The 16,140-nt window shown below is 41.8% G+C and overlaps 1 protein-coding gene across 4 annotated transcripts in view; it reads left to right on the top strand.

The window, feature by feature from the left end:
- The first annotated feature begins 2,582 nt into the window (after positions 1-2,582).
- Positions 2,583-16,140, top strand: part of LOC311128612 (E3 ubiquitin-protein ligase arkadia-C-like) — a 45,962-nt gene continuing 32,404 nt past the window's right edge. For 2 of the 4 annotated variants that reach the window (XM_084160789.1, XM_084160791.1), the window contains exon 1: positions 2,583-2,971. The gene's annotated coding sequence lies outside the window, so the exon portion shown is untranslated. The remainder of the gene's footprint in view (positions 2,972-16,140) is intronic. The other 2 variants (XM_084160790.1, XM_084160788.1) reach the window with 1 other exon arrangement.

The raw sequence follows: 16,140 nt of genomic DNA, 5'->3' as shown, positions 1-16,140 counted from the left end.
TATACCATGTTTCTTGCAGGATGACAATGTCTGTATTTCTGATTTCTTTGGTGAAGTCTGGGTTCCTGCTCTTTAGGCCAAAAGCAGATTACCTCAGACCTTGTATATTCCAGGATGAGATAGTAAAAGCTTTGTGGTCCATAGTGTCCAGTGTTGTTATTTGTGTGGTTTAGGCTTGGACCAATAGTTGTGAGCAGAGCATGCTGAGCATCTGATACATGCCTCTTAGGTCGCAGGATGGGGCTTGGGTGGGTGTAGGAGTGGGGGTTCTGCCTATCACTCTATTGGGGTCAGCCTACTCACAGGGAGCCTCTTAGGATCCCTTGCGCTGGACCCATCTTCATCTACTACTCTCTTCACTGCCTCAGCATACAACACCTTCTGTACTACCTCGACCTGCCTTTCTCTCACCAGACACTTCTGATCTCCAGCACCATGGGTACCCCTACAGATAACATACAGCTTTTTCCACCGATACTACACATTCCTTTGTCTCATGCCCTCCTGCACACTTTCACATTTAGGAATCTCCCTCCTACATACTGCTGCAACATGACCATAAGCTTGGCACCTAAAACACAGTAATGGGTTTGGGACAAAAGCTCTCACGGGATAACTGACACATCCTAACTTGACTTGGCATCAAAACTCAGCAGGACAGACAGTGTCTTCTCTGTTTCACCACGCTCTCCACCGGGTCTGTGTCGCACCAAACGGCAGTTGTCTCAGACACTGGGAATCTTACATTTCAGTTGGTCCTCCTCAACACTTAACTCCAGTTAGCACTCCTTTCGACGGTACCCTGCTCCAGAGAGCAAAGCAAGTCACAGGTGTTGTCCTGAGGCGCGTGGTGCGGAGGGCCCACTCCCTCTGGACAGAAGACACACAGTAAATCATCACCAGTCCACTTCGAGTTACTTTCACTGATTCAACAGTCTCCAACCTCCTCTCCACCCATCCTGACACCACATATGGTTCAGCCAGAAGGCAAGGATCCATTCGCTCCAAAAATCTCACTCCCACTGGGCCAGAATCATCCTTGTCATCATCGAGAAGAGGCCAGTACTCTGCGTCTTCACCGCACCTGCCACCGCAGGTAATTCATCCTTTCTGAGTTACTGGAGTGCATTTTTTTCTTTTTGTACTTGACGCCAATCTTCCTCACCACACAGCTTCCTTCTACACTCAACTGCTTTCTTTCTTCCTCGCTATCCATTTCCACATCTCCATGCTTTTTCCGCTCCTTCATCCGCTATCATAGCAAACTGTTTAAATGGTTCTTGTATCTTGAATTTGCCGCCATGTCGCTTCGACTCAAAAAGCTCTACCAGCCGCCATTACTCCTCACGGCTCGCAATGTTGACGTAGCTATCGTGCATTATCACCAATATCTGTATATATTACCACGCATAATTGCAGAAAGTTAACCAGAGGCGGTATAGAAACCTTCCTCTAATACAGGGGTATCAAACTCATTTTGCCCCCGGGGGCCAGATTTGGTCTTGAATGAGGTCCGGAAGCCCGCACTGAAAATTGTATATATTTCCTTGCCATCCAAATTTGTAAAAGATAGTCCTCTATCCATCATTTTTGAAAATGTCGATGCTCCCTGACTGTCTAGCTTTCATTTTGGTGAATATTAGCGAGCAGGACAGTCAAACTGTATGAATGTAGACTGTGCTTGACTTGGACTGAAATAGGGACTTCGACACCTACTGTGTATTGACATTCATATTGCTATGTACAGCCTTACCTGTGGATCATCGTCTTGGGTCCATGAAATGGGGTATCAGCCTACTCAGTGACACCCACAGAACACGACTGTGAAGAGTTTACACAAATATTATTGCAGGACTTTGACTGTGTGAAATCACCTCCCCAGTCAGTCTATTGTGCGTATTGGACATTCATATTGCAATGTAGCCTACAGCCTTACCTATGGATCTTGGGTCCATGAAATGGGGTATCAGCCTACTCGGTGACACCAATCAAAACACCACTGTAAAGAGTGTACACATATTTTAGCGTCATAGCACTTATTGCGGGACTTTGACACCAGTGTGGACTGAGCCACATTAGCTCACCAGTCAACCTACTATGTGTATTGACATTCATATTGCACGGTACACCCTTACCTAGGGTTCCATTAAATGGGATATCAGCTTACAAAAGACAATAAGTAGTTAATTTTACTACAAAAAAAAAGTGTTCTGTGGGTGTCACGAGTAGGCTGATACCCCATTTCATGGACACAAGATCAATAGGTAAGGCTGTGCAGAGCATATACGTATGCACCCAACGCAATTCTGAAGTCTAATACATCCACAGCGCGACTTACATTTTTTTGTGTCAAATTAAGTACTTATTGTCTTTTGTTGAATTTAATTAACAACATTCCAACCTTGTTTAGCAGTATCTATTCCAAATATGGAATTATTCCACAATTTTATCAGTTTTCATGTGTCAATGGGGAACTTTTATTTTGAAGGCGAACCGCAAATTCCAGGCACTAGTGTGGCTAATCCTTATTGTGGCTAGCTTCACACAGGTCCAGCAACCCAACCTAGGTGCCAGCGAGAGTAGACGGACGACTCGACCTGGGTAAACAAGAGTGGACGCCTCGAAGAGGCAGGAATGGGGACTTCATCGAGGGCCCTGATGGGGAATGGGATTTGTGTTTTATCGTAGAAAAAACAGTATGTATTGCCTAGCGTGTTAATATGCCACATAAAGCCAAGAAAAATAGTATTATTTTTTTTCTCTCTCGGGTTTTTAGCCAGGCGCTTATTTGTAACGACGTTGGTTATTGCGACGGGCCCACTTCGATTTTGTTCCTGTTGTCAGTTTCACAACCCGGTGACTGTCGGTCGATCGCGATTTACTTGTGTCTATTATTTAAGTTCATCCAGGGCATATGCAATTCAACGGGAGCCAAGAAATAACACAGAAGCCCATTTCCAAGAGAGTACAGGTATGTGTTGAGTCAATAGAGCTAGCTAGTTAACTGTCTTTGTTTTTCTCTCAACGTTAGCTGGCTAACACGGCCAGGCAGTAGCCAGCGTACTGTAGCTAGCAAGCTATTGTTTGCTCTGAAGATTCAGTAGTTAACGTTAGCTAGCCAAGTTAGCTTGGTACGGTAGTGTGGTGGGAGCTAATCTGTGGTGGTAGCTAATTGTTGTGAGCCATTTTGGGGTTGGCTAACTAACGAACTAGGTAGCTAGCTACATTGGTTATTAACAAATAGGATCTCATCAGCGAGTTCATTAGAAACCCAACCTTTGAATGTGAAGCCTTGCAGCCCTGCCATCTTGCTAACTAAGTAAACTAGTTAGCTAGCTAGTTAGCCAAGGCCATGTAGCTATAGCCGTTTATTTATTACATTTTACGATGAACTCTGACGTAACCCAAATAGCTAAGTTAACCAAATACGACCATTCCATGTTAAACTTACTTAATTAAACGTTAGCTTACTAGTGCTGGCTAACGTTGGGCAACATCAAAATATTTTTAATTTGTGACTGACACATCAGAGAGGGTGATGATGATGATGATGATGAATGTTCATCACATTATTTTCAAGTAATGAAACTGCGCTGTCAAATCAGCCTGGGAGCGTGTTGGGTTTGTTGACTTAAGTTAATATTGCTAGAGAAGAAAACAAACTGCTGAAGACACTTGCAGCAGTCTATTTCAAATTTGGTATGGCTTTGGTTACTATCTTTATGCATTGCTAATAAAGATGAAATAGACAGGCTTGGAAAATTAGTAGGGTTACGTACCTAAAAGAGCCAGAGACCAAATGAGGAAATATCTCAGACTGAGGCCTAGTACAAGCCAGAAAACATTAGGCAAATAGGCTTGCTGTCACAATGGTTGTATTTTATTATTTTATTTCATGAAGGAGAACATTGTCAACCAAATGACTCCTTATTAGGAAACTTAATGTGTACACTTGGGACCAGTCAATCGTTATCCTGCCCTAAATTCTCTGTACTGTTCCAGTATAAGCACCCATAATTCTTCCCTCATGAAATGTTTTGATTTGTGTTCACGATGTTGATGCCACTAATTTTGCGTGGATACCACTCTTTATCTATGATAGAAGACACCCCATCTCATAGTCACAATTTGGAGAACAATAACACATCACTGGATTGATTTAAAGCTGCAATATGTAACTTTTTGGGCGACCTGAACAAATTCACATAGAAATGTGAGTTGTAGATCTGTCATTCTCATTGAAAGCGAGACTAAAGCCCCGTTTCAATTGGCACTTTGAAGTCAACCTAGGCTGGGCTGGCCTTGGTGGGCTAGCTCAAATTGCGTGTCCGCTGCCTCCAGAAATTAGAAATGATGTAATGTTGCTAGGGAGCCAAATGTGACTGCAGCTGGCTTCGCTAATGTTGCTAGCTAGCAAGATGTTGAAGAATTTAATTCACCCTCACCATGCTGTAACTAACATTACCCCATAGTGCCAGCCAGACTCAGAGCCATGTATTTAGCTTGCTGACGTTCGCTAACGTTTAGGCTAGCTAGTTACAGTGGCTTAATTCCTACATTGATTGCCATGGCATTGGCTATTAGCCAGCTAACCTAGCAAACCATACGACAGGTTTGATATAATGTAGCTAGCTTTCAATACGACCGGGCCAGCAAAAATTCCTGCTCGCTTACGTTAGCTAGGATGTTTCAACTCTGATTTGCTAGCTAAGGTTAGGTAGCTAGCATTTGAGGGCTGACAGTTCTCATAAAAGTTTATTGTGTAGTGCAAAAATGAATGAAGGATCCAGCTATGGTGGTAATTCGTGTCATGTCTGGCTACTGCAGTACTGCTTGTCCATGTGCTAGCTAACAGCAGCAAGCCCAGACCAGCTAGCTAAACGTTGTATCAGCATCCAGCAGTGATCAGCATGGTGGTTGCATAGTAACGGCGTCACCAGCCCCAATTCGAATTGAGCTGACACCAATTGTGTAACTGGGCTGCGCTTGCCCTGGTTTCTGTCGACCCAGCTCGAATTTGTGAATTCAATTCGAGCCCGCTTAAATTAGGCCCACATTTTAATTGCCAGTGGAAATGTGGCTTTGGATGCAGTAGCTCTGATCTATGTGTTCTATTTCTATGCTTCCCGTTCTTAAATTTAGTTCTTGCATCTTTTAATTATCGGTTTTGTACACCAGCTTCAAGCAGCTGAAAATACTATAGTTTTGGTTATGGAAAATATATTTCACAGCGGTTTAGATAGTACAATGATTCTCTACACTATACTTGCTTGTTTTTTCACATAAACTGAAATTAGGCGAACTATTATAATTTTAGGAAATGTCAGAGCACCTTTAAAATGATATGAGCTAGAAATAAACTTAATTGTAGTTACACACATTCCCTTGTAACTATGGCAGCTTCTACAACCCACAGGATGCCATATTGCAGAGCAGTGGCACAGTTATAGAATGATAATAGTGGGGCCCATTTCAGCATTTCCCCTCAGCACATTAGCATGTTTTTTTGTGGTTTTTGTCAGTTTTAGTTTGACTTGATAAAAACAGTGATATGACTGTTCATCAGAAGTAATCACGTCTGTTCTGCCCACAGAATTGTAGTTGTATTGAAATAGGCCTACATCATGGCACTATTCTCTCAAGCCTGTATTTGAGATGTCAAAACCTTTTTATCAAGGATGTAGTATATAGTACCGAGCGCTAATAGGAAACCAATGCTTAATCCCTCAAAGGTTGTTGTCTAGGTGTTCCATCTTCTTTGTATGCAGAAATTAGTTTAAACAAATGGCCATTCCTGTGAGTGCATTAGGGGATTTTCATCCCCTTTCTAGTATGTAATGCTGTCAATGTTAGCGGTGCTGGTTGGTTCATAAGGCATTAGATTGAAGAATCCCTGTGATGAGGATGACATCTTCGCTTCTCAGAAGGGCCTGTTATCATAGCGGCAATGTATGAAGCACTGTGCTTGCTTACTCAAAGCTGTGAGCTTTTTGGTATCTTGGCTAACATGTTGGATACCTTTTTGTAGAGACAAGAATGTGTAACAGAACACATTGACAAACCTGCACTCAAAATAGAAAAAGCTAAATTAGGTAAAGGTTTGGGATAGGTTAATAGTTAATGTGTGTCCTTGCGTAGGTGGTAGATTTGGTTTTTCTGCAGCCATTGCTGAAACTGTGTGCTGTGAAGCTCAAGATAGGTCTGTGTTGTCCTCCTCAAGGAATGAATTAAAGCAGTTTCCCATAAACGCCCTCTCCTCTTTTGAAATGTCTCCACCTTGGTGCCAGGGGGGATTGATTGCCAAGGTGGCTGTCCTCTGAGGCTGCTTTGTGTCATGGCGCTGCTCGCTCTGTGGCACAGGGGCTCATCAGTGGCTCACAGGGGGAGCCCCAGAGGATCATGGGTTGGGGCTTTGATTCCCTGGCAGCAGTTCTACATCGGAACCCAGGGAGGGGGCATCTCAGAACGCCCCCACCCCCTTCCCCCCCTAGCCCCTGTTCCCAGAAGTCTCCACCTGTGGCATCCTCTTCCTTCTCTTTGCTCATGAGATGAAAACACAGACATGATACATTAGTGTTTTCATGAATACTGTATCAGGTATTTGTTCAGTGCTTCTCTCAATGTTTGTTTGCTTTAGTATGGATGTAGGCTAGGCTACACATTGAGGGCTCCTGTTATTCTATTTCTGGTGAGCAGACAATGGCCATGCTCTGTTTTCGTATGAAGTTGTTGATGTCTTGTCGCCAGATACCCTCTCCTGTTGTCTAGTTTGTGAGGTGGATATCATGTTTTCATGGTAGTCAACTCCGGGCTACACTTGTTTTTCGAGCCTAGCTGTGGAGGATTCGTGAGGAAACTTGTCAGTTCGGATTCCAGACCTACCGGCATTAACTGACTTCAGTCCTCAGCCAGCATACATGGCAGTGTTTCTACACCAACCTGTGCTTACTTTGGCTGGAAGGTCTGCTCAGTTTATATTGGGTAAATGCAGGTTTTAAGTGCTTTGCTACCTACTGTGATGATCCCTAGTGATTTTTACCCACTCAGGGTTCAGTTGCAGTTTGAAGACAAGCACCCACACAATCCTTATGTTTCCTGCAGGCCTCAACCTACTTATGGGTCACTGGGGTTTAATATGCATATGGATAATTCCAGCGTAAGGTCAACCTTATAAAACAATTATTTTTTCATTTTAAAGTGATACCAAAATGGCAATATTGTATACTCTCCCCCCAAGGGGTACTATAGACACACACATCAAACATTTCATTTCTATTTTGTTTGTCCATTCTGTGAGACATTTAAAGTTGTGGTTTTGCATGCAAATGTAACATCCATAGCTCTGGAATCACTCTTGTCCAAGCAATGGGTGGGGGAAGTGGCTTCCACCCCAGGCACTCACTGACTGACTGGGTTTTGCAGTAGGTTTGCATTCTAGTGCATGCTCATGAACACACCAAATTACACACTGCACTACTTCCCTGGTGCAGGCTTTCACACACTTTACGATCATTAAATAAGCTAATAGTGCTGCATGCTCATGTCTTGTGGTGTTGTGTAACATCAAGATCTCAGGGTCAACGAATGGAATGCAACAGACTGGATAGTATTGCAGTATTTGCTATAGCTACGGTGAAAACAGTGTGACCTGACCACAGTTGCTTGGTGCTTTTCTTTTTCTTTGCCTGAGATGTGCTAACATAGGGCCCCATAAAATCAGTTCATGTTTGGGATAAAAAAAATTCTCTACCAAATTCTGTTTTCTCTGAGTTTTTCCAGGTTTCTGAGTTTTTCCTGTTTTGTCAGGTTTTCGCTTTCAAAACCACACTTTCTAATAGAAAAACAACAAAATTGGATGTTCTAAGTCCACAACAATGCTTAAATCACACCAGGAGTCTGGGAAAAATCGTAAGATATTTAGATTTTAATTCAAGTGAGCACCTGTCAAGTGAATTTCTAGCTCTAATTCAACCTAAGCTTGAATCATTACCAGAGGTTGTAAAGCTCTGGTTTTAATCATCAATGATTCAAGGTCCACAATCCACAAGTAATTATCGGTAAATTTTATTCAAGGAGAGCTCTGCTCAAAAACACAAATATCCTGTTTTTTATACCCCTTGACAAACAAAGACACTATGCTCCTCCCACCTTTAGGTGGCTTTCTTAAACAGTTCCCGCCTTCCCCCTTGAATGGTTAGTAACGCCCCCTCTGTTAGTGGGTTGACACTACATGATCATTCTAACATTTATACTGTGTTTGGGGTGAAATTCTTTAGTCATTATTCTTAAAATCCAAATTAATCTAACAATCCACCCCTTTGACTAAATATTCCCACATTCAGGATAAATGTATTTTTCAAGCATGATTAATCTCAGAGATCACATCAGAACTAATAAACATTTCATCCAATTGCGGTCTTTCAGGGTCCAAATCCTCGTCATCCACCAAGCCTGGAGGATTGTTTTTCACATTCCCCTGGTCAGAGTCCGGAGTCAGTCCATCTCTCATCATTGTTTAGATACTGCATTTCACCAACGCCTGACTCACCAATCCTCGGACACAGGGAACAAGACAACAACCACATAATACAAGAATACCCATACAAACACTGATCGCTCCTAAGATGGTGGCTGCTAGGGTTTTCCATTTACCAAATATTTAATCAAACCACCCTATCCACAATGTACTAACTTCTGAGTTCAGTTCATCCTTCACTTAGTGCAGTTAAATCTGTAAGAGCTCTGGTGACTGTCCCATCCAGTGTGGTGTTGTTAGGGATAAATGTGCAACAATGGCTTATCTTTCTATAGACACCGGCCCTTTCTGCCTGATCTAGAACCAACCTCTACTAAGTTATGAGCAGGATGGCGGATAATCGCTCAGAGATCCCCTTTACTGCATCTCTAGTCTGGTCAATAAATCGTTGTTGGTTGTAATAGATATAATTTATCCAATCCATATTTTTGTTTGTCCCCCACCAGAAAAATGTTGTAGTAAAACTCTCCCATATTTGATTTATAGCTTTGTATTCGTCTGGAACACCCCTGGGGATGCCTATACCATCTATCCAAATTGGGCTATTTCCTTCCTGACTTATTTATTTTTCTCCTAATTATTCTTCCTGTCACTGGTCTTTGATGACCAATTCTTACAGGTTGGACCAACAATACTGGTGCACAAGTACCCACGCATCCCTCTGGTAATGTCTGCCGAATGCTCCCTTTTTTAGTGCATGCCCACCACACATCAGTCAAAGGGATGGTTAGGTTCCTAATTTTTTTTCCCTTCCTTCCTTATCTAAATCAGTCACATTAATTATCTCCTTACAGCCATCAAAATCACCCAAGTTACGGGTGCCATTTCTATGTCTGTAACACTGGTATTCGCCAGGAGTTAAAGTGAATCTAGGTGGGCTGGCCGAGTATGTCAATTTTGCCAGCCCAATCCCTGTGCAATTTGGCTCTTTTTGATTGGACCCCAGGTCTAATACACAGGGAAACATTGCCTTTGGCATTGGGGCGGTCAACATTGTTGGTCGCCCAATGGAGCATGCATAACAATTGGTCTCCCCCAAGGCCCTAGCGGTGTATTTCATCCACTTTAACCAGAGATTCTCATCAGGGACCCCCTCCACTTCCCCATTGTTCCATTCTTGGAGGAGAAAATCTTTCATAGTGGATGGGTTAGTTGAATTGACTCCGTCATCCCTTGACTGATTTACTCGGTCTATTGCTGTTAGTGGATTAATGACAGTACCTGCTCCCTCTATATCTTTTGACTCCATCAAATATAATCTTAGACAAGTATCCCGTCCGTATACGTCCGCGCAAGCCCAGTAAGTTCTTCTCATGTCCTCTTTAGTGACTTTTACTATTGTTACTACCATTTCCGTGGGGATGTCGTTATACCTTCTTATCCTCCATCTTGACGTCCAGCCCCCCCCCCCCCGTCTCATCTCTCCGTCCCCCAGTATATCTAAATACCTGAGCCCAGGAACAATCTGCCGAGGGAGCTGAACATAAATACAACGGGATCTTATAATCCCCTGTTGCTTGCTTATCCGCTCTGATAAGATCCCTAATCCTAATTTTGAATCTTACTCCCCACCCCTCTCTGACTCCTATTTTGTAGATCACTCGCCCTTGACGGTCAGTATGTCGGGTCGCTTCCCTTTATTTCTTAAAAATGTTGTAAGGCCATAGCGTAATTGGTGCGAGGTGGTGGTGGATTTTGACCTACCACGACTATTGCCGAGACTATGATGCAGCTCAGGGTCACCCATATTCCCAAAAACCGCCAACCCTCTCCTGTCTTGAGTCCTTCTGCTCGGTACCACCCCATACTCACACCCTAGGAACACACTACAGTGATGATAGGTCTGGGTAGGAGATCTTCGTTGACAGAGATGACCCCCGCACCCTGTGGCGCAGTTCCGCTCGTCAACTCTGCGTGTGCTAAGCGGTGCTTGTATGTGGTCCTACCTTCTTGCAGTGGGTAACATGGACCCAGGTTCCTCTCTCTGCTATTCTAATGGCCAAGGTGGTTACCAACATAACCTGATAGGGCCCTTCCCAACAGGCCTGCTTCCAGTTTTCCTTCTAGTGACTGGATGCTCACCAGTCACCTGGTTAGATAGTGGGTCACCTTCTCCTTTAGTTCACCTGTGGGGCACAAAACCTCTGACATACGGGTGTGGTTAATAAACTATCTTCACACATGTTCAGATTAATGTAACAATTTCTGACTTTTTTAAAGTATTTTGTCCTCTCCTTCGTATATTATCTAATACAATTAGCCTCTTCCCCCCTCTTGACACATAGTTCTGCTTATGTGTCAATTTTTTCCACCTTCCTAAACATTCCCTTAGGTTATTTATCAACCAATTGCCATGCCTTTCATTTTTGAGATTGTCTTTTGCTTCTTTATTGCTCCTCCCACTTCCTTTGTCTTTATGGCGGCTAAATTCGACTTTCATTCAGTTCAGAATCAATTAGTAATCCAATCAAACAATCTCTTATCTTGTAAAAACACTTATGTTTAGTTCAACCTCTGTTCTACCCCGGCTCTCCCGGGCTTGACCTGAAGACTGATTGTTGGACATGACAAGTCCATTTTTTTTTTTTTAGGTCACCTAAGTATTCTGCCTAGCAACAAAGAATAAAAACCTCTATGTTCGTGATTAACCCAGTTATCTCTAATAGCCCACCAAAAAAACCCATCATCTTTAAACCACGACCAATGTCATCCCTCTTTACTCTCTACCATTTGGGTAACATCCCTGCTATATTTATGAAAAGCTAAGACTGTTTGGGAAGAGAGCAACAACATAACCTGTTCTTCCTCCTCAGAGTTCCAAATGATTTTACCATGGGCTGCCATTGCCTTCCCATAGATAAGATCACTTGATTTACCCGTATGCAGTACATAATGACGACCCAAGCTTTACAGCAGTCTATCCTTACCAAAAAGCTCATCATTCTTCATCTAATTTTTTTTATTTTTTTTTCTAGTCCTTATCTACCTGACCCTATTGCTAAATCAATGATCTAGGCAATAGTTGTCTCGCCTTAGATTGTACATTCTTCTGATTACTGCAGCTTATTCCATGAATTTAGTTTCAAATATCACCCAATAAACCGTTCCATCCCACAGCATAGTAAACACCACCTATGAACTGTTGAAAATTCCCTAAATTCAACATAACAACCCTTTATAAACATCATGCTGGGTGTGTTTTTATTTTATTTGAAAAACCCAATTGAATAATAACAATCAAAGATAGTTAGGCTCAACTTAATTTGGTAGCTCCCTCTTATGACCTAAATACTGCCTAACTTCATAAAATCCCTCAAAATTTCTCGAGTATACAATGATTATTTAATTGATTACTCTAAATCTGCTACATGTGATCTCATTCAAATGATCCATTATCAATTATTTGATCCACCCCCTAGTAAAATCTCTCTCCTCTTCTATCCTGGAGTTCTACCTCTCCCAGCTATTTCCCCTAGTGGCCATTAAATACTCTGCTCTCGTCTGTTCCTTTTCTTACTCTGTTAGTCTCTGCTTTTCAAGCTCCAGAAACTGTTATCTCTGTCTCTCAGCCTGCTTGTTTTTCAAACCTAAACAGTTTCCTTCTCTCTTTTTCTTTTATTCTCTCCCTCTCTAACTTCCTCTGTCTCTCTAAGTCTGTCTCTGCCTCTCCTTTTTCCCGCCAACCAGAGCCACAAATCATTCTCCTTGTCCTTAACTCAACCCTCACAGCTCTATTGCTACTTCCCTCCTATCATTACTGAATCAATGATAATACATTTACATTCTAGTCACCCAGCAGACGCTCCTATCCAGAGAAACCTAGTGACTACATTTTTATTATTTTTATCTTTATATATTTTTTTTTACTGGCCTCCCCCCGTGGGAATCGAACCCATAACCCTGGCGTTGCAAACACCATGCTCTATCAACTGAGCTCCATCCCTGCCGGCCATTTTCCCCCCTACCCTGGATGACGCTGGGCCAATTGTGCGCCGCCCATGAGTCTCCCGGTCGCTGTCGGCTGCGACAGAGCCTGGATCCGAACCAGGATCTCTAGTGGCACAGTTAGCCCTGCGATGCAGTGCCTCAGACCACTGCGCCACTCAGGATAATAATAACTGCAATAACTATCAATAATAATTATAATAACTATTACGAATTATATTGTCCTTTTTCTGATGTTCCAATTGTAGTCTATTCATTTTAGTTTAAAATATAAAGTTATTTATAACAAATCCAGAACCCACCACAGGCTGGCGCTATTCCCCCAGCACAACAGCCAATGCCACTTGCTTCCCTGTAACGAAAATAAATTATCGTTTTAAAATCTTCCAACCATTTGTATTTTCCTGTCTCTCACTCCCCCCCCTCTCCTGCTCCTTCCTACATTATGGGGGAGGCGCGGGAAACTTCCCTACAATCTACCTTCTTAGGAAATAATGTCATTCGTACTTGTAACATATTTTCATAGATTATTTAGAATACTACTAGTTATCTTATGCAACTTTTAATACACGTAAAAACTCTCTCTCCACCCATTCTCTATTGAATAAGTGCGTCTTCCTAGTTACCCCATAACCACGCCTCAAATCTTTTATTTAGCATTTAACCAACCAAATACTAAGTAGTATCCGGTTATTATTTATACCCGCCGTTGAATTTCCTCATACACACATATTTCACCTTATGCCATTCAAATGCCCAACACAACAGAATAGTTCAATTCAACTCTCTATTGGTTTTTCAAGTCGCTCCGGACCAGAGCGTCTGCCAACTGACCAAAAACGCAAATATTCTCCACCTTCTCACCCATTACGTACGTCTACGTTTTGAGTGCGAAAGTTCAGACACATGCATAATAATATGCCATCTAGCAGACGCTTCTATCCAAAGCGACTTACAGTCATGCGTGCATAAATTTTTTATTATGGGTGGTCCCGGGGATCGAACCCACTACCTTGGCGTTACAAGCGCCGTGCTCTACCAGCTGAGCTACAGAGGACCACATCGTTGGACTTTATAGGTACCTCTCAAATAATCGCTTTGTGGTGTTTTTAGCCAATTCTTAATTGACACGAATCATTTTTTCAAACATTTTACCCGTTGAACCAAATATATTGACTGTCATCCTCCTTTTCCCCTGCAGTCACGATGGTTAAATATTCCTTTGTCCCCGTTAAAGCATTTTCGCGCTTAAAAAAAACACACTCGCTGTCTCTAGCCCCTCCTTTCGATGTTTTATTTTTCAAATTCATTTGATATGCATCTGCCTACTAACTTTTTTACTTCGAGATGCCCAATAAATTCATACCTCTTCTCCCAAATGTTCCATAACACATATTTCTTCGATCTCCTTAGAAGTTTTATTTCCCACGGTGGAGAAATAAAAATCCTCCCTTTAGTAATAATTCCCAGAATTATTGTTCTAGGAGCTATTATTTTAGTGCGTCTTTTGAGCCAACGTATGATTTGCTTTTGTAATTAACCATTTAAAATTATTTAACCCCTAACCCAGAGCTTTTATTTAAAACTCCGGTTTCATGAAAGGGGTCGATAACCATTTTTTCTCACGCGACCTATTTTTTTAGCTCCTTCCTATAAATAATTATCACGTATACTGATGGATTCTTAAGTCTCACACGTACACAACATTATACAATCATTTGCTAAACCTATTTGTAACCTAGAGGTCGTAACTGCTCTAGTTTCATGAAACACACAGAGTTCTAGCAAATCCCCAGCCGTATACGCGACTTTTGAACCGTCCATCCATAGCACACGACGAAAATCATCCCTTTCCCTGTTTATCGTAGTACTGTACCCAATACAGTCTCAATAAAAAACTAGTTTACATTGGTGATGGCCTTCACCCCTTGTCATTTCGGACTAGATTATTCTGGTAATAGCTATTTACCTAGGGTCAATTGCGGACCATCCCTGTTTCGTAATAATTATTACTTCCTTTGACTTTGGTAACTAAGTTCAACTCATTTTACTAAAATCCATGAATAAAAATTACTGACCTTTTCCTCGCAGTCTGGATTAAAATGCTTTTTCAAACTTGTTAACGTCTTTATCGTTCATAAAGAGTAATCACCGGCCTGTTTTATAACCTTAACGTCGAAGGCCAGGACTATTCTCCACGGATGTAATCACCCGGCCGTGCACGGACTTCGGTGTCTTTAGAACGATAAAGATGTATTAAGCTCCGCTCAGAAGGACCAATCTGTCAAGTGAATTTCTATCTCTAATTCAACATAAGCTTGAATCATTACCAGAGGTTGTAAAGCTCTGGTTTTAATCATCAATGATTCAAGGTCCACAATCCACAAGTAATTATCGGTAAATTTTATTCAAGGAGAGCTCTGCTCAAAAACACAAATATCCTGTTTTTTATACCCCTTGACAAACAAAGACACTATGCTCCTCCCACCTTTAGGTGGCTTTCTTAAACAGTTCCCGCCTTCCCCCTTGAATGGTTAGTAACGCCCCCTCTGTTAGTGGGTTGACACTACATGATAATTCTAACATTTATACTGTGTTTGGGGTGAAATTCTTTAGTCATTATTCTTAAAATCCAAATTAATCTAACAGCACCTACCAAGAGAATGTTGTTTTTGTAGTAGACATGATGATAGAGTTTGCTCAACAAATACTCATGATATCATTCGGCCAGGTAAGCATAGGCTACTTTGTAGTTAACATTAATTGAGAAAGTTTGGGAAAGCCTTTCCATCTATCAGAAGACAGGTTTTCATTAGCATCATCGCTAACGGCAACACAAAGTGGTAGACGCTCGCACCTCACACAGACGGGCATTCTCGTTGCCTCTTCAGAAAGTTGCAGGAAATACAAATCATTGATGCATTCTGTTCATGTCTTATGATAAACTTGGGCAAATGTATTACTTTTCAATACATTTACTTGATTCCCTACTAAATTCAATACGTTTTTGAATATTGTTGAATTGCGTTTTGATGTCTGGATTCGGTGATTCCGCCATCATTCTCCACATCGTGGATTTTATAGGGCCCGACTAACAGCAAATACATGGGTTTGATGCTTAGACAGAACAGAACCTTCACTTACTAGAATGTGTGCTTGTGTGTTGTGGGTGCATTCTTATAGCCTATGCCACTAAAGCCGTGTTCACATTGGCAGTTTGAAGTGATTCAAATCCAATTTCTTTTGCATCTCCGATTCGAATCTGTCATTTTCCTGCATTCTGAACAGCCAAAAAGGACATGGAATCTGATATTACAAGTCACCTTCGTATGTGGTTTGAAATCTGATACAAATCTGATTCCTGGCCTTGCGACTTGTCTGAACGGTCAAATCTGATTTATTTGCCCTCAAGTGGTATTTAGACTGCTATTTGGCATATCTCAAATCAAATCAAATGTTATTGGCCACATGCGCCGAATACAACAGGTGCAGACATTACAGTGAAATGCTTACTTACAGCCCTTAACCAACAGTGCATTTATTTTTAATAAAAAAGTAAAATAAAACAAAAAAGTGTTGAGAAAAAAAGAGCAGAAGTAAAATAAAATAACAGTAGGGAGGCTATATATACAGGGGGTACCGGTGCAGAGTCAATGTGC

This window comes from Coregonus lavaretus, assembly GCF_964263955.1.
Source record: "Coregonus lavaretus genome assembly, chromosome: 4".
NCBI classification, from domain to species: domain Eukaryota; kingdom Metazoa; phylum Chordata; class Actinopteri; order Salmoniformes; family Salmonidae; genus Coregonus; species Coregonus lavaretus.
Note: the sequence above shows the minus strand (reverse complement) of the source record. Positions and strands in the feature narration are given on the sequence as shown.